Here is a 19514-nt window from a genome sequence, read left to right as displayed (position 1 = left end):
CTACCAATAATCTGCCAGCTGCTCTGTGAGGTACTTAAGCATATTCTACTAATTGCCATTTGAGGAAAAATTGTAAGAAAGCAGCTCCAAGAACTGTTGAGGTAAAAAGCTTTTACGATAAATATGTTGTTACTGTGTTTCCCCGAAAATAAGACAGAGTCTTATTTTTTTTTGCTCCAAAAATGCATTAGGGCTTATTTTCAGGGGGTGTTTTATTTTTTAAAGTACAACCATCTACATCTATTCAAATATAGTCATGCAATCTTCTTCTGGTTGCTGCAGAATGGTGGAGGGTGGGGTTTCACTTCACTGGGGCTTATTTTTGGAGTAGGGCTTATATTATGAGCATCCTGAAAAATCATACTAGGGCTTATTTTCAGGTTAGGTCTTATTTTTTGGGAAAGAGGGTAATAGTATCAATAAGGTTTTATAAATAAATGATAAATGATAAAGAATAAACAATAAATTTAAATAATTGTCTATTTCATCAATAAGATAAACATGTTATTATTTGAACATAGCAACAGTAGCTGAATTCAGATGAAATGGCAAACCACTGTTTGAACCTGGCTTGCAAATGTAGTTTAGACGGTTTGTTCAAACTATCATTTGTTAATTTAAGCATAACAGCAACCTATGGTTTGATAGAAATAAGAAACAATGAATAATACCATAGCTTCAAGAGAAGGAGGAGACAGAACATGCCTACAGCACCTGTTTGTGATGCCCCAAACTGAGACTTGAAATCTCATCTAACTGCGGTGACTATGTCACATTTTCATTCAAAAGAAACTGTGAGCGAGAGTCAAAGTGTGCCGTCCTCCACAGAAAAACATACAGAAACAAGCGAAGGATGTGTGGTGGGGGAGTTGATTAAGTTGGATGACGAAGGGACAGGGAATTCAAAAGCGGTGGAAGTATTCCTCGCAGAGGGGAGGCAGAGAAGAAAGAGGGAGGAGTCAGAGGGATGGAGATGGGATGATATAAAAGAGGAGGAGGGAAGAGGGGACAAACAGATACCATGAGAAGACAAGAGTGAACAAACAGACGAGACTGGTGAAGAAAGAGAGAGAGTCGCTAAGCTAGTGAGAAACTTCCCTAACCTGATGATCGGAGGATTATTGCCAACCCCACCAGAGCCACCTAAGAAAGACCAGGGTGAGCCAAGAGGGGATGGAACTGGGGAGCGGCTTCGACTACTCAGGCTTTGGGGACGAGAGAGATCCCTTGTGGTTCCAGCCCTTATCTCCTCAGGTTGGAGGGGGCAGTGGTGAAGCATCCATGTTGCGGGACCGTGTCTGCGGTGCTGACCGTACCAGCACAGAACGCAGCAGAAACCTATACCCTTGGAGAATGTAAAGGAAGGAAAGAATGTTGAATCTGTTAAAGCTAAGAGTTATAAGATATTGCCAGAAATAGAGATGTTAGACCCGTTTGGTCTCAGTATTCCTGAAGTTAAAAGCAATAAACAATTGTTTTTACATCTCCTGCATCTTCTCCGTCTGTTCTTCCCGCCAAAACTCCGGGCCCGCCCCCCCCCCTTCTCAAAAGAATCCAATCACAGAAACAAACTGAGCTAACTACTGGATAGCTTGGTAGTTTAATTACTGTGCCTCCTTGACAAAAGCTGGACTCGTCGATGCACAAGGTTCCTTTTAGCTCTGCAGTTTTAAGGTCATCTAAGACTATAAACTAATATTTTGCTCTTTGTTTTTATTTTTTAGATAGGTTCAAAGTAAGTATCAATATAATGATTATTCAGCAGAAATTGACCAGACTGCCTTGTCCAAAGTGAACTTTGAGTGGATAATTCACACCATTGTGTAACAGGCTGTTGCTTTTTACTTTGGGGGGAAGCTCCCAGATAGCACTGGGGTAGCTTCATTCCTGAATAGGAAGCTAGAGTGGATCTAAGCCTATGCTAAGTCATGAAGCTTTTCCAGCTAGCTTTTTTTTTCCAGCTGAAATACTTTTTGGTGTCTGTAGTTATGGGTCTGTCAGGCAGAACTACCAGAATGGATAATTATAGGATCTGTCATCCAAAAAATAAAAAAAATCCAATGCCTATTATTTAACTTCCTGGGATGTTCTTCAAAGCACAGAATACTGTACTTCTCCCTCTCCCTAAGTCACACATTCTGCTCCTGCTTCCTCTTGTCCCTTTTCTCACCCAGATGACTTAAATATTTATGTAGGTGGAAATGACAGTACTTTACATCTTCATAAGCATCATTACCCAATACATACGGGCCAAATTAGATGTGAAGTGGGAAATCTAATTATAGATCAACTAATGCTTTAGGAGAATACATTCCAAAAAGCAACCACAGAAATTGAGAGTACAATTTGATTCAGCGCTACAGCACTCTCTAAGTTAATGTCCCCTTTTTCCATATTACAGCTCAAAGTCACTCTCCTGAAGCTGTTAGAAAATGCAGTCGATAAAGAAAGAGAGATAATGAATTAGAAAACTGCATCACAACTGCTTTTAATTGAAGAAAGTGGCAGGAACCCTGAACATGGGTTTCCTACATCTAGTAAGAAGTAGTATTCTGGAGCCACAACAGGGAGTATGGATAGCATGTACTCCGTCCTCTTCAATGCCCTGGCACAGCACTTTTGCAAGAAGAAAGTAATTCTTCTAAATAGGGAAGAATGGGAAAGAGAAATGTCTTCTCAATTTGAACTGCAGAACAGAAGAAATTATATTAGTCCACTGGAGTTGAACAATCACAAAAATAATCTTAGAACTACATCGCTTGAGGGGACCCTATAGATCATCAAGTTCAGTGGGAAATCAAACTGAAAGAGAAACAGTGGGGAATCAAACTCTCAACATAGTCAAACCACTGAGGTATCCAGCAGATTTATATCAGTATCTTTATATCTGTGAAGATTCTCAGTCATCCAGGTGAGGTTGTGTGGAAGTTTAGCCATGGCAACTGGACTTCTTTCTTATTAGGTTAGAATGTTTCACTACTCATCCAATTAGCTTCTTCAATCTAAGGACAGCTGATAGGAGACCCCTGATATAATCTCCACATTGGTTTCACTTCCCCCTGTTCTGAATAGGCTCATCAAATGATCCTATTGAACTCATTGAAACAGAAAATCCTGCCACCATAAAAATGCAGGGCTGTGCTGCTTGCAGGAGTCTTGTCATCATGCAAGTGATGGTCTCCATAAAGAAACTGTTCATTTGTGTAATGGTGAGTATTGTGCAACTAGAACAATTCCATGTTACTACTTTCTTCTCAGGAGAGGCTCTCTGTAGGGTACCGGCCAGGGAGTTGGGGGGGAAAGCAAATGTCAAATCTTGGGTACTAACAGACCCCTTGAAATTAACAAGACAGTACAGTACTAAGAATGTATAACACACCTGCCCAAAATGTCATAGCTTCAGGCAAATGTGATAGGAAAGTGACTGGCTGCTTTGTTTCCCCAGTAACATAAAAAGGGGTGTGCATTAAGACTTTAAGGAACAAACAAACAAACAAAAGGTTGTATGGATGAAGAGCACAGAACCTCCCTGAGTATTTCAGCTGAAACCAGGTTGTGAAATTGATCATGAACTGGTGAAAAGTGCTTTCTGCATGACCGGAGTGGTTCAATGTGCCAGACAGAGCACATCCACTTTGCTCTTTACAAGCTTGGGAGGTTGGGGGAGGGAAACAAATGCAATTCCTTTTTGGTATAGTTTCTTTTACCTGCTTCCAGTTCTTACCCTCTCCACTTCTGTATGACAAAAGTTATGAAGCTGAAAATGTTGGTTCAGCTCCATGCAGCAATTTTAGGGACAATTACTTCTTCAGCAGACACTGAAATTACAATTCTTCAGGCATCAAGTTAGCCGTGAATATTTTGGAGCACAGCGGATACTCTGTTTTTATAGCAGAACTATTTAAATCAGCACACCTTCCACTTCTTTTTTGCTGAGATGTTTATTATTGAAAGACAGTGTTAACAGCCTAAGATACATTATTTTTCTCATTCTTTGATGGCCAGAGAAGCAGCACACTACCCCACTTCACAAAAGAGCTATCTTTATTAAAGTATTTGGTGGATCATTCTTCATCACAGGTAAAAGTGTGATAAACGCTCTGGACTGTTTCCAAACATGACTCATATTTTACCCATCTAAATTATGCATAAAAGATGTGAGAGTGATTACATGAGAAATGAATCATATGGCAACATTAAAAGCATAAAATATGCAGACTGGTAAAACAGAAGGAGGAAACAGTCACTAAACTGTGATCCAAAAATGAAATTTAGTGAGTAACTTAAGAGTCAGACTGAATATTGAATACTGCATTTGTAGATGTTTTATTTTTGATGTACTGCAGAATTATTGTGTATGATTAAGTTACACAAATCCCATTGATTCATGAGATCTACTCTATCTGGAATTAGCAATTGCAAACAGGCCTATAGCATTTAAATCAGATTTCAGAAAGAAAGAATATTTTGGAGCACAATTTTATGGATTACTTTGCAATCCCATATATAACTTGCTCTGAGGAAAGTCCCATTTAGTTTTTCTTTACTCAGGTTAAACGTGATCCAATGGTTCTTTCAGAGTGGAAGGAATGGGAAAATGTGCTCACAGTCCTCACATTCTTCAAGGAGGTTCTTTTCATGTCCTTTCCCATTCAGTTAAATAGCAGTTATCCTGATGTACATCAGTACAGAATTGTGGCCTCAGTCTCTTTTAGACTCAAAGAGTAGTGCAGTTGTCCTTTGTAAAGAAAAGGCAGTAATAATGACAGTCCCTAAAATCACCCCAAGAAGGAGAAAGAGAAGAAGGAGAAGAAAAATGCAGGCACCAATGTTGATCCACACCAACAAACCAGTTCTTGCCATTTTTAACTGTACCAGAAACAGGACTTTTGTAAAGCAAATGGATTTTAATTAGAGATAGGCATGAATCAGAAAAATTGTGATTTGTTTTGATTTGTGATTTATCAAAGTTGAATTTACGATTTTTATATGACAAAAAATGAATCAACGAATCAAATATCACTAAAAATTCACTGATTCATATTCACTGGGGCATTGATTTGTATGAATATGAATTGACAAATTTGCAAGTTTTGGACAAATTTGGTGATTCATTTTTTAATTCATGCCAATCTATAGTTTTTAATTGCTCATTCAAGACTAGCCATCTCAAAATGCTATATGTTAGTAAGAAAAAGCTCCAACAACATAAGGTTCCTAGGAAATCTATTCCATGTATTGCAAGAATTCCAGTTAAATTCAAAGGGTCAGAGAAACTGTGAGAGACAGACAACATCATAATTTCTGCTAAGTATATGTTCCAGCACAACCTGCCAGCCCTAGCTTCACTACACACCACTGTACACACATTACAGAGAGGTGACTTATATTAAAGCACTGTGGATTTTGGACACAATCCAACACATTGTGGAAGGCACTGAATAGCATATGAAGCCTCTTTCGGTTATGACGCTGAAATATTCAAAATTAGATTTTGAAAGAAAGATGGGAAGAATTCTAGCAGATTTCATAACCAGAGGTAGGATATGTCAGAAACCTAAAAGTGTTAATTCCAGCCACACTATACCAACGTCACTGTCATTTTTCAATTCTTTGTTTGATTTTATGTCGTTAAACCTCTTATCAGTCTTACCAGGATTATTCAGCAGTGGCATCTGCTCAGTTAGACCAACGAATCTCTGTTGATTTTGGACAAACTGCATGTTTGTGGCCTCTTTTAACTCACTGTATGGACTAAAGAAATGCTGCTTAAAGCTCAGTTGTCAATCTTTTTGAACATTTTCATCAGGAACAATAGTAATTTATGGTTAGAATATGTCATTGTTAAAACATTGCTCTCATTTTTCTTCTCTTAAATAAAAAAGCTCTTCTGCTATTATTTATAAAGATGTTATTATGTTCAGCTTACAGGGATCAACATACTGTATGTGATGGCTATGTTTCAAGAGCATATAATGAAGCCTATTTTTAGCCTACTATAAAACATTCTAAGCATTTTGGAAATGAAAAGCATTGCATACATATGGCCTCAGCAATGACAGTAAAATTAAAAATAGGACTATCAAAATTCAAGAAGTATTTTCCATGTAAGCACACCTATATAATTTTAATGCATGTAAAATACTGATCTTGAAGTGCCACAACATTTTTGTCTTTTTATTTATTTTTCTTTTGTTTTTGCCTGATATGAAGTCAGAGCTTTCTTTTAAATCATTATTGTTACTCCAAAATTGTTGGAGCCTGTCTGCTCTCTGATTAGATGTGAAATCCGCTTTAGTTTGTGATGTGATTATTTAACTAAAAGAGGTGAGGGTGTCATATCCATGTAGACTGACCCTCATAGAAAATCTAGGAAACCGTCTTCCTCTCAAGTGGCACCATCATCAACATTTCTGAAGCTCCATGATAACAGAGCATGTTGTCAATGCCTCATACATACATACTCCATTCACAAACATCCATCCACGCACTCCCTTCCACTTTCACACCCTCCATGGATCCCACTGCACAGAAATTATGGTCGGAAAAAGCCTCCCTTTACAGTCAATGGGAAGTTTTCCAAAGAGCCTTGCAGCTGTACGATGATATGCCTGTTTTTCCAAACCTAACTGCTGTAAGGGAGTGGGGCAGAGGAGGCAGACTGTAAACTGGTTGATAAAATGCTGCTCCAAGCCCCCTACCAGTCTGGTGTAATTATTAGACTGTTCAGTTTAAACTTGCAAGGTCTGCAGTTAAGACACTCATGGGCTGGCCATGTTTTGTCCATTTAATCATGCTGCTCAAAATTCCCTGGAAAAGGACAGGGGGTAAACATGATAAATAAAGACCACCAAAAAGAAATTCAAAAGTCTTGAGTGCATACAAATATAGGTCTTCCATTGCTGCACAGATCCAATGACCAGGTGAACCTAAGCATTACAATCCAGTCCAGTGATTTGCCTGATTGGAAAGTTTCTGGCACTGTTGGACATAATAGCAATAAGCACTAACTTACTCTCCCTATTATACCCCCATATCTCTTTCTATAATCATGTATCCATTCCTATAGGTATGGGTACTCAGAAGCTAAATGGAGACCACAGAAATTGCTTTTTAGAGTTTCCACGTGTCACTTTCATGTTTGTGTCTGGAAATGGTCGCCATAAGTCAGAATTGAATTGTCAGTATTATTAATTATTCATTATTATGAAATGTAGAGTATACTAAAATGTTATTTTTAAAAAGTTAATTTTTACATGACAGCCTTGTCACCATCATCTTTATATCTTTATATTCTTGCTCCTGACACTCATAAGTTATTTTAACAGTAATAATTTACCTCACATTTATTGCAAGACACAAGACTCAAGCAATAACAAAATGAATGAAGCAATACAACTTAATAACATACAGCACATTATTTAAACAAAACAAAAAAGGCAGTGTCTTCCTAGATTAAAAGTAGTGTTTATAGCCCAGTCTAACTGCAAAAGATCTGCCAGAGTAAAAAGGTATTTCTTTGCTGACAGAGAGACAATAAGGAAGAAATGAAGCTGAATGGGCACACACAAAAAAAGCTCTCCTTTGAATCCATATCAAATGTGTATCTGAGGGTGACACAATTGATAGAATTGCCTTCACCAAAGATCTCAAAACCAAGATAGTTGGCTAAGGGAAAATACAGTCCTTTAGACAGCTTAGACCAAAATCACATGTTCTTCAAGTCACAAAAAGTCCTTTAAACTGTTGTTGTGGGTTTTCCAGGCTCTTTGGCCATTTTCTGAAGGTTGTTCTTCCTGACATTTTGCCAGTCTCTGTGGCTTCCATCTTCAGAGGACTGGAGTAGGAACTCTGTCCATGCTCTGTTGGTGTTTGTTGAATAATTGAGTATTTATAGCTGTGGGAAACAGCTTTTGTCTTTTTTTCAGGAGATAGGGTAATCAGCATGTTTTCGTTGTGATAAGGGAGGGGAAGGGGAGATTATCTGTCAGTGTGATTGATGGGTGTCCTTAGATGGTCTTTTTTGTGCAATGATCCCTGGCCCTTGTGGCTGGGTAGTTTGTTTACCTTTTGCAGGTTGTATTTTTCAGAATGGGGCGCCATGCCTTGTTTAGTTTTAGGCCTTCTTCTTTCCTGTTGAAGTTCTGTTTATGTTTATGGATTTCAATGGCTTCTCTGTGCTGTTTTAGCCCAGTTATAGCAAACTTCTACATGGAGCATTTCGAAAAACTGGCTCTGGCTTCGGCACCCTTCACACCCTCAACATCCAATATGTAGATAACAACTTTGCAATTTGGAACCACGGTGAAGAGAGGTAGAAAAGGCAAGCAGTGCTAGAAAGCAAAATGATTTCTTCTTTTTTCTCTCCTTTTTTACATGGGAGTTTGTCTGTTTCATGCAAAAGAGAGGTGGAAAAGGCAAGCATGGCTGGAAGGCAAAGTGGGAATGGAGAGGTATGTGTGGATCCTCAGCAACGTGTTAAGAGACTCTTTTATTTTTACATGGACACAGAGATCTTGTTGGGGAGGTCTCTTTCTCGGATGCACACACACTTTGCATTTTAATCTGCTTTGCATACTCCAAGCAATTCCCATCTGTGTGTGTTTGTGTGTACAACAGACACAAAGGGGGGATTCTTTCTTTTGTTTCCACTCATGATATGGGGGGGTTGGATAATTGCACACACTCCTTGTCTGCATGTCCCACTCCCTTCTCTCTGTCTCCCCCCCCACACACACACACAAAATGTTGCCAAACAGGAGTGCAAAGGGTATCTGTCTGCCTTTGGCAAGTGATCAGCTGCTTTTCTTCCATTTGCACCATCACACATAGTTTGTCTCTTTCTCCACCTCTGCTGCCTGCCTTTCCCAGACATACTTGAACCCGCTTTGCTTTCCTTTCTCCCAAACTCTGGCTTTGCACAAACTTGCCAATTCAGAATAATGGAAATAGGTTCACATGGAGTCAATATGCCATTTGGACAGGAGGAATTCAAAACAAAAGCAGGCTAATTTGTCAAATGTGGCAGCCTTGTGATAGAATAACCAATCTTTTCCTTTCAAGACAGCCCCTGCTTCTACTGACATTTTATCATCTAGTTTGGCTCAGAATAATGTGTTGCTATGACCAGAACCCACCGTTGCTGCACTAATCTCGGTTCTTCAAGTGCATTCCTGACTGCCACTGAAACTTAGGTGTCCAGGTTTGAGACTAAGTCTAAAAGTACACCTAAGCTGAAAACCTGATTCTTCAAGAGAACAGCACAGTGGCCACAAACAGGTCTCTGGCATCACCTTCTACACACATCCCTCCAGGGAGGGCCAGTGACACAATGACACAATGCCTTCAAGTCCTATTAGTCCCACTGCACAGAGGAATAGGACTAAGAACAGGGCTGTGAGTTAGAGATTGGTATCAGAACCTGCCTAGAAGCTGCCAAGTTCAGGACAGACATTTTCTAGTTGCCAGCATAAATCATCCACAAAGGTGGCTAAAACCATCTCTTAGAAAATTAAGTTCTCTGAAATTCATTTATTATCTTAAATACTAACAGCAAATGCAATTTCCTGAATGTGGATCCATATGTAGCCATTTAGTCACAAAAGAGTGGCATCAGTAAATGCAAATGTAACACTTTTGAGTTCTATTTATTTAGATACATGTTGATGAACCTTGCAAACACAATTTCACAAACTGAGTCTCTTTTTATTCAGTTATTTAACAGACAACATGAGCAATTATAACAAAATGCTACAATTTGTGCACCCAAGTCCTCATCAACATCACCAATACAGATGTTTTTGTAGAACTGCAAAGTTCAAGTGTCCTTTTGAATTCAAATTCAGACAAAAAGTCAAGATATCTCCCTCCCATAACACAGGAGAATCAGCTCTGCACAAAACCCTAGACCAACTTGGCAAGGGCCTTAGCAGTCTAAGAGACAACAGCAGCTCCAGACTCTTCAGCTCTCCTGCTCTTTCTGATACAAATCTCTTACTCACAGCCCTGTTCTTTCCTAGTCCCATCCATTTGGGCTGAACCAATACAGTGGTGCCTTGAGTTGCAAACTTAATTTGTTCCGGGATGATGGTTGTAACTCAAGTTGATTGTAACTCAAAGCACCATTTCCCATAGGAATACACTGAAACGTGATTAATCTGTTCTGGCCTTTTTTAAAGGTTAAAAAAAGGGCAGGAAAGGAGGGAGGGAGGGAACAATGGGGAAACGAGGAAAGAAATAAGGTCATCACTGGGCTACACAGACCTCTAAGACAAAGGTTTGTGCTTTTAGGCACAAAAAGAGGATAGAGAGAGAGAGGACAATGATGCTGGGGGGAATTTGGAGTCTAAAACAAAAACAAAAAAGAACCCATTCCATCAGGGACTAAAAATGGGGACTAATGCAAAAGCAGTTAATCCGTCCACTGGGGGAGACTTTTTTAAACCTAAAATGACCTCTAAGGTTACAAAAAGGGCAGAAAAGGAGGGAGGGAACATTGGGGGGAAAAGGCCTTTTTCCGGTTGTATCTCAAAGCACCGGTTGCAAGTCAAAGCAAAATGTTGCGACCGGAGCTGGTTGTAACTCAAATTGGTTGCAAATCAAGATGGTTGTAAGTCGAGGCACCACTGTATTTCACAGGGTTTACACAAGGAAATCCTAAGAGTTGTAGAAGTACAGAAACAAATAAACTATGAATCCTGTAGAAAATAAAACCTTTAAAAGATGAATGCAAAAAGCCTGGACTTGCTGACTTTGATGACATGGAAGGAAGTTAACCAGGTATGAATGAATGAAATCTTGAACAGCAACCATAAGACTGTATGCTATAATCACCAATCCTTTAATTATGATGGCAAGCTGGATCAGGAAAAAGAGCTTGCAAAGTACATCACTGCACACATTTTAAGCATTTTGGAAAGAGAACACTACAAAACAGTTTCTGTTAATCAAGGTCCGCATCTAATTGCATACATTAGGTTCAGCACAGTCCATGAGTGTAATCAGTTGTTTCTGCAAGGTTGCTGAAGCCTCCAGAGCTTCCCTGACACTGGAAAAATACACTTTGAATTTGCTGATGCGGTACTTAAGTTTGTACTCTGAACATTATTAGTCATTAATGCACTATAACCCTAACCAGTTTGGGGACTGCTCTTTGGAAACAACAGCTTTCCGGAGAATCCCAGCCCCTGTTTTCCTAGGGTTGCCATTCATCATCCCAGTGGACTGCTGCATAACTAGACCCTCACTTCCCTTGCCTTTAGCTTAATGAAATACAACTGCCCAGCTGCTATTAGTACCATATGTCTCATATCTGCAACATGCTCAGACAAGCAGCATTTAGCTTAGGTGGCCCCTCTCTGTAACGTCACTGAACTGCAGGGGAGGCACAGGGAGTGTGTTTGAAACAACTGGGTTCTATAGACAGAAAGAAAAACACAGGCACTCCTGGAAGTAGTTCAACTTTTTTTAAAAAATCCAACAACTCAAAGTAATCTTTCTTTAAAAAGAATCCTAATTACTGCTGGAGATAAAGGAGGCTGTTTAGAGTTTACTCTCCCAGCAACCTCACAGATAAAGAAGCTGGAAATGCTATGCTTGATACTTAGGTTTTCTCCAACTTCTGCCATTCTTTGATTCCCATTTGTGGTGAGAAATGTGGGGAAAAGAAACAATTAATAAACAACAACAGTTTAAATGCAAATATAATGCATGGTGCTCACTGTTTTTATTTTTGTTTCTCCATATTTCCCCATGCAGAATCAAGCTGCATAGAAGAACACAAATAGTATCAGAACATTAACATTTTTTTTAAAAAAAAAGTCTATGAAACAAGGGTGGATGCATATGTTAGCTGAAAATGAAAACAGAAACAAAGAAAAGCTGTTTATTGTGGCTACTAAAAGTAAACCATACGCTAAAACATCAACAATTTTGTTTAAAAAAAAAACACTAAGAAAGAAGGGTGCTGGTAATACATTAAGAACATGCTATGAGACCAAACAGAATAAATAATTACATGCCTGAAGTACAAAAATATGAATTCTATATTTTGATAAGGCAAATACAGTAGGTGCTTTTTTTTCTTAATTAGGAATAAAAACATACATTAAGTTTAAGGTTAATTGTTTACCCAATATGTTCATAATGCATGAAGACTACAGAGCGCTCAAGAAATTTAGCATATAAGAATTTTATTTTCACACTACTAATAAATATGGTTGGCAGAAGTCCAGGCTTTTGGAAAGCCAGCAAACAGGTTTCTTTTCTTGGAAAGGAAAATCTCACATCGCCCACCTACTGTTCCTTACTGCTGCTTCTCCTTCCTTAAGTTTCAGTTATTGCCTTTCTCCAACCTCCTTAGAGCATTCCAATGTGGTTCTCATATAGGTGGCGCTGCTGTGTGCCCAGGGTTTCTTCTGCACCATCACAGGGATCTCGCCCTGTGTATGAGACAGCAAGAACCTCTTGTGTGTGTAGTAAAATCACATTCAAATCCAAGACAAGGCCAGCAAGTCTGCTAAGAGCAAAGAAAGCTGCCTGTTTCAATCCTATGCTTCTTTGATTTAATAAGAAAAAAATGACAAAGCAGGAAAACTCTAAAGGGCATTATCCTGTTCCCTCCTATACAGAGACAGCATAGAAAGTTTTTTAAAAGTACATATATATGAGTTAAACATGTGGGTTCAAGAGACAGGAAAAGTAGATTAAAAAATATGGGGAGAGGAGAAAACACACCCTGTCATTCCATAGTACCTCATTCTATAGTAACGTTCAATCTCTTGCAGAGTAGGAATTGTTTTTCCTTTCCCAGGGCGGGCAACTACAGCTGTTTTAGGGCCACTCTCTCCTTGACGCACCAGGAAGGGCTGAACACCGTCTGAACTCTGGTCCCGGGTTGAAACAAACAAGAGCCTTTGGGAGGAAACACACGCCAAACAGCGCAGATCCGTCCATCCTTCCCCCTCGGTTGAAAACTCCTTCACGAAACGCAAGTGTTGCTGCCTTCATTAGGCACTGCCATCTCTGCTGATGTGCCAAGTTTAGCCGCTGAATCCCACCGATGGATGATCAGGAAGGAGCCCAAGTTCGCTGGGCTTCTGACCTGCCAGGTCGCCCGGGCCAAGCAGCCGTCCCCTGTCGCTCGGAGAAGCGTCCCGAAGGGCTGAGACCAAGGGCCGGGCCGGGGGCTCTCTACGCGGTGCCGGATGGAGCCGGACCGGAGCCCAAGGAAGGGAAAGGAAAGCCTTTCAGGCTGGCAGGCGCCTCGGGGCTGCTGCCGGGGCGGCCGGGGAGGGGATGCTCCGAGAGAGGATTATGCACTCCCGCGCGCACACACACACACACACACACACTCACACTGACCCGGCAAAGCGCCGACCCAGGAAGGGCGGGGAGAGCGAGCACCCGACCGAAGACGGCTTAAGCTCGGCGAATGCCAAGTCCGGCGGCCGCCGGAGGCTCGCCTTGAGGGCCACACGCTCCACAGCACCACGCTCCCCGCCCGCCTGCTGCGGAGCTCCGCTCGCCTCCAGCGGAGAAGCCCGGCGGCGGCGGCGGCGGCGGACTGCCCTCCCGGCATCTTCCACCGCCTCCCCCCCCCTCTCTCTCTCTCGGCCGCCGCTCCTCCTGTTCCTCCTCCTCTTCCACCTCCCGGCTGGAGGCAGAGGGACGAGGGCAGGCGCCCAGCGGGGAGGCAAGAGTGGCATCTGTCCCCTGCTCAGCCCTTCCCTCTGACCTCAAACCAAGGACAGGACGGCGCTGCCTCCGGCGCACCGTTACCCGCTCTCGGCAGCCGTCCACGCGGGAACCCGAGGGGGGGGGGTTGGATCCTTTCCTGAGGTCTAGCCCCCGGGGAGGGAGAGGGGGAGGCAATGGGAGTATACTCAGCCACGGGGCAGCAAAAGGTCTCCCTCAGGGCGGAGGCGCGGGAAAAGAAGTGAGGCGTCTCACCTGGGAAACCAGGCACAGCGGTAGTCGCACCACCAGCAGCCCCTCTCCGGGCTCGTGTTCCTCGGGAAAAGTCGGGCGTCGGCGGGCGAGGCAGGCAGCAATCCGCAGTTTTCGCCCGGGCGCGGAGCTCTTTGGCGCGCTTGGAAATCCCGGAGCTCCGCGAGCGCACGAACCAACCAGGCGACAGCGCCCTGCGGCCCCGGCTTCTTCCCCACCTGCAACAGCAGTGCTCCTCGCCCGGGGAATCAGCTTCCCGAGCCGATTAGCCACGCCCCCGCTCTCCAAAGTGTCTCCCCATTGGTGCATCCTCGGATCCCGGCTCGTCTCTTGACCCCCCCCCCGCCCGCCGCCTGCTTCTCTTGATGTGCGCAGTCTAGAACCCGCGGCTTTCTGCGGAAGAGATCCCAAGGCTGGCTAGCCCGATTTAAAGATCCAGTTTGTGATTTGCTTCTGATGAAAAAGGCACTTCAATGAAGGGGGGGGGGAGAAGCAGATAGAAAAATGAAGATAAATTTGGCACTTGCTGTGCCCGGGAAAATGGTTCATCAGAGGAAACACTTTACTCTGCAGAGTAGAAGGGCTCCAAGTGCATACCAGTTTCCGGTGGTTCCCCCGTAGATCTGTAGAACTCAAGCTACTGTTATGCCCAGGAAGGTATTTACTTGGGGCAAAATTAAAAGGCAAAAAAGATGATGAAAGGATGAAATATTATGGCACTTTATTTATTTTATTTAAAATATTTTCATCCTGATTTTCTCCTTAAAAAAGACCCAAGACAGCTTACAATATTAAAATACAACATTTAAAGCTAAGAACAGTAAGGATAGAGACACTAAAAAAAGATCAAACAAATATCACACTAAAAGACAGTAAATAAAAGCAACACCAAAAATGCATTCAAAGCAGTAAGGCAGAAGAGAAAGGTCTTAGCCTGCTTTCAGAAGGACAGTAAAGATGGGGCCAGTCTAGCCTCCTGTGGAAGGGAGTTCCAAAGTCTGGGAGGAGCAACAGAAGGCCCTCTCCCGTGTCCCCACTAAACACACCTGTGAGGATGGTGGGTCAAGGAGAAAGGCCTCTCCCAATAATCTTAGCAGCCAGGCAGACTCATGAAGGGAGATGCAGTCCTTGAGATACCCTCGACTTACAGAATTAATCCATATTGGAACGGTGGCTGCAGGTCGAAAAATCTGTAGGTCGAGGCTCCATTGACCTACAATGCTCCATTGACCTACAATTAATCCATAACTGGCCGTTTTGGTTCCATTTTGTTCCATTTTGGTTCCCCCCCCCCCGGTCTGTAGGTCGATTCTCCGGCTGCAAGTCGAACCTAAATTTTGCGGCCAGAGAAGTCTGTAACTCGAAAAGTCTGCAAGTGGAGCCGTTTGTAAGTCGAGGGCCCACTATAGCTTAGACGCAAGCCCTTCGGGGCTTTATCGGTTTGGACCAGCACTTTGAATTGTACCGAGAAATGGAGCTGCTATAACAGAGGGGTTATGTGACCAGCCCCAGACAACAATCTGACTGCTGTGTTTTGGACCCGCTGAATTTTCTAGAGGCGGCACCAACTACAGCCGTGATGTAAATAAGGCATCTGTCACCATGGGCAGATCAGACCTCTCCAGGAACTAACATTTGTTTCAGTGTGAGATTTTGTGGATCAATCCACTTTTTTCTGACACAGTTGTTATTTTTATATGCCGCGAAGTCACTTTCAGCTCATGGCAATCTTGTGACATAGTGATCTCCAAAAAGTCCTATCTTTGACAGCTCTTCACGGGTCTGGCAACTCAAGACTCCAGCCTACAATGAAGAAGCAGCAACTGATAATATGGAAAAGTATGTTATCAATGTGCAATCAGTGTGCAAGAACAACGAACAGCCATGTGGCCAAATGTGCATTTGGCCACATGGACTCTGGGGTTTTTTCCTAATCCTTGTAAATTTTGCATCATTTAAACCAAGAGTCCAAAATAATTGAACAGTTTGCCTTTTTGCAAAATTGTGTGTGTGTGCTGTGCTGTCAGTTTGGAAATTGACAATATAGCAACCCTAATAGGGCTTTCAAGGTAAGAGAAATATTGAAGGAGTAAAGTTTCCATGGCCAAGAGAGGATTCGAACCGTGTTTTTCACAGTCCTACTTTGTCACTCTGCGGACTACAATTCAGTTGTCCCCAACAGTGGACCAGTTGGGGGCCATTTGTGTATGACGGTGGGGCACCCATGCATGGGTGGGTGGGGCACCCATTTGTATGTGCGCAGGTGGGCAGGGCACCCATGTGTGTGTGTGTGTGTGCAGTTTGGTGGGGCACCTGTGGGGGCCCTGTGCGTGCGTGTGTGTGTGTGCGCGCGCATGTGTGCGTGCGTGTGGGGGGGGTATATGTGCAGGGGGTGGGAGATCTGTCTCCGTGCCATAGTCCTGCCAATGCCACGGCCTGGTACTGGGCCACGAACTTGGGGTTGGGGATCCCAGCACTAAACCACACTAGGAACGACTATAAAATTTTAGTGATCCAATAAAAGTATTGCTGAACTCAGAATTTTCTAGTGAAATGAGCACTTACAGAGTTGAAGCACTTCTTTAATTCGAAAGCACCATTTTTCAACCCAGGCTTCGCTTTCCTTACTATAGCTGTGGGAAAGGATAGATTTTATAGCAGTGATATATTATTGTGACTTATTTCTGCTGTCATCCAAAGTGAAAGGGTATCTTGGTCTTGTGACAGCTGAGAACCATTAGCTGTTACTTTTGAATCTGAAAACTGCAAGAACTGGTTTATTGACATGGGTCAACACAGCTACCCACATTGTGGGCTCTTTGCTGGAGTAGCTGAAGCTACAGACTACTGTCCAAACCACATACCTTTATATTACAGATGGGAGAATTTAATTTCTATCCACTTCCCTGTCAGTGTTTACCAAAGTTTGCAAAATTTGTATGTGAAAGAAAGCAGAAGTGGCATATTTACCCATCCTTAAGGATGGGGTGAGAATTTTGTTTGATTTGATTTTCAGTGAGAATTTACCAATAAAATAAAATAAATCAAATGCACAGTTTCTGTGCTTTTCCTTGCCCATGTGTGCAGAAGGCATTCACCAAGAAAATTCACATTAAAGCCCAGGAGTGAGTTTTGAGTAATGGGAGTTAAAGAGATAAAAAGAAACAAACAGCAACCTGCCCAGGTCATTTTCATCCATCCCCCTCACTCCTCTGTCTAAAATTAAATGCTGTTTCTTGCTTCTTAGGGATCATATTCTAGATTTATAATATCAGAGGACAGATCAGTGGTTGCCTTACTTCTGTTCCATTGTTTTGTGGACTTGCTAGGAAATCAGAAAATCCAGGCACTACTTTAATCTTCTGAAGATGTTTTATGTACATACATATCTGGGAGAGTCAGCATGACTGGGAAAGTGAGCAGATATGCTTTCTCTTCTCCCAGTTAAATTTGTGGAAGTGAAAGTAAGATAAACCCTGTCCTCGCCAGTCGACAACTGATTGAAGCTGCATACTTGGATTCTGTTTGGATATAGCCTAATCACCATCCCTGGACTGGGATGAATAATGAATTGGTGGATTGCTATCTGACAGTATAAATAATTTCCTATTCAGAACTTGGAAAAGTAACTTTTCCAGACAACAATTCCCAGACTCCTCCAGACAGCATGGCCACGGCTGTGTTAGCTGTGGTTTTACGGAGCTGTAGTGCAAAAAAGGGTGCAATCAGATGGTGATATAGGATTTTATTTGATCTCGTTAGAAAGGGTTGCTTTGTTGGGAGTCATCTCTCTCAAAGCAATCCTTCAGTGCATACAGGAATTACTCCAGGCCAGCTTTAAAAAAAAAGAAGCATAGCCTTGCTGCTGGACCAAAAAAGTCTGAACTGGGCATGGATTGGTTCATAATTGGGATGGGTTGGTTCATAATTTCCTGTATTTTGTCACTTACCAGAAAATAGCTTGAACCACCGCAAGTTGTCCACAATGCAAGCGATTTCTCTGTCAGATCACACCTTAACTATTCTGAGCTTTGTTCAAATCTTATTCCTGAGCATCGCTCCTCCCTTATTCCTAGTGCATTGTGGGCCTCTTCTATATCAAGTGATATAGCCTAATCACCATCCAGTTGAACAGAGTCTGTCTTCCTTCCTTCCTTTCATTTGCAAAGAGACAATGTTGAGAAGGTTAATGGTATCCATTAATTGATCCATTTCTGAAGTGACCACAAAAGTATGGGCAGCTGCTGAATGGAAATAGAAAAAAGGAGACTCTGTTTTGCCTCTCATGCAGCCTCCATGGAGCTATGCCACCTACACTCTTAAATGCTTCCCTTTGCCAGTGCCCATGGATTGCTATAATATGAATAGTTGCTGTTTCATGGTGAAGGTATTTAGATGGATCCACTATATTGGAGGACTGGATGGTACCTTAAAGCTATTGAATCCAATCCAGAGTACTTTGTACACCCAGTGTCCCAAGTAGATCAATTCTTATCTCTCTGATTCTAATGTGTATCAGCTGACAGCAAGCAGGAAAAAAAGCAGCTCCGGTTTCCTAGATGATAAACCACAACCCAGAGGTGGATCATGCTAGTTTTGCTTATGACAGCTCTATCTCCTTGATTTTCTAGTGAATTTCTTTTCACATAGTCCAATTACGTGTGTATTTAATCAGATGTGAGTGGCACAAAGTTCAGCAAAACAGTGAACTCAGTTATATGTGGGGGAGAAAACTATTTTTGAATTGAGTTTATCACGTTTTAAATCAATTTTTTAAATGCTGACTAAATGACACATAGGGAAACATGACTTTTTTAAACCTAGGAAGCATGTTTCTTGATTGGAAAGTTAGGTGTTTTGCTTGGCTGTGAAAGGATCATTTATTTTAAATTGCTTATGAAACGGATTTGTTTTGAATTGTTTTGGCATATGTGAATGCCTCTTTTGGTGTAAATTGTGTCTGTGAGATTTGTCAAGTAATGGATGCTAGAATCATAGGTTTTGGGCTGCAGGAAACTTTGCAGTCCAATCTGAAAAGAGAGCCAGCAGAGAGAGAAAGATTGGGTGGGGAAAAATGCTTCCTCCTTTGCATACCTAGAAGCTGCTGATCTTGTACATTTATCTACTCAGTTTTTCTTTGCCATCCACTGATGTGCCTTCCCTCAAACTTCACACTGGCTGCCTCTAACAGCCACTAGTCACTATTTAAATTTCTTGCAGTCTGGCATAGTGCTAGTATGACAGAGAGAAAAAAAAGTCAAACAACTTGGACAGCAAGCTGTCTCTGAAGCCTGACACAGAGAGACGGTAGGTTGAAAAAGGAGAGAGAGTGAGGAAACTAGTAGCCAGAGTTGGTGAGAGGGGATGCACACCAGTGAGTGGCACTGCTGGTTCTTTTACTCCCTCTCCTTTGGTGCCATCCCCCCCCTCTGTGTGTGTGTGTGTGTGTGTGTGTGTGTGTGTGTGTGCGTGTGCGCGCGCATGCGTGCGTGCGTGCGTGTGCGTGCACACACATCTATCCAACTCCTTTTAGGAAAATTTGCAATCCAATGTGTTTTAATTTTTTC

General features: G+C 42.1%; 1 protein-coding gene across 1 annotated transcript in view; it reads right to left on the bottom strand.

The window, feature by feature from the left end:
* Window positions 1–14189, bottom strand: part of EPB41L3 (erythrocyte membrane protein band 4.1 like 3) — a 188543-nt gene extending 174354 nt beyond the window's left edge. The window contains exon 1 of the mRNA XM_072999605.2: window positions 13951–14189. The gene's annotated coding sequence lies outside the window, so the exon portion shown is untranslated. The remainder of the gene's footprint in view (window positions 1–13950) is intronic.
* Window positions 14190–19514: the final 5325 nt, after the last annotated feature.

This window comes from Pogona vitticeps, chromosome 4 (genome assembly GCF_051106095.1).
Source record: "Pogona vitticeps strain Pit_001003342236 chromosome 4, PviZW2.1, whole genome shotgun sequence".
In the NCBI taxonomy this organism is placed as follows: Eukaryota; Metazoa; Chordata; class Lepidosauria; order Squamata; family Agamidae; genus Pogona; species Pogona vitticeps.
This window is presented reverse-complemented; position numbering and strand designations above follow the sequence as displayed.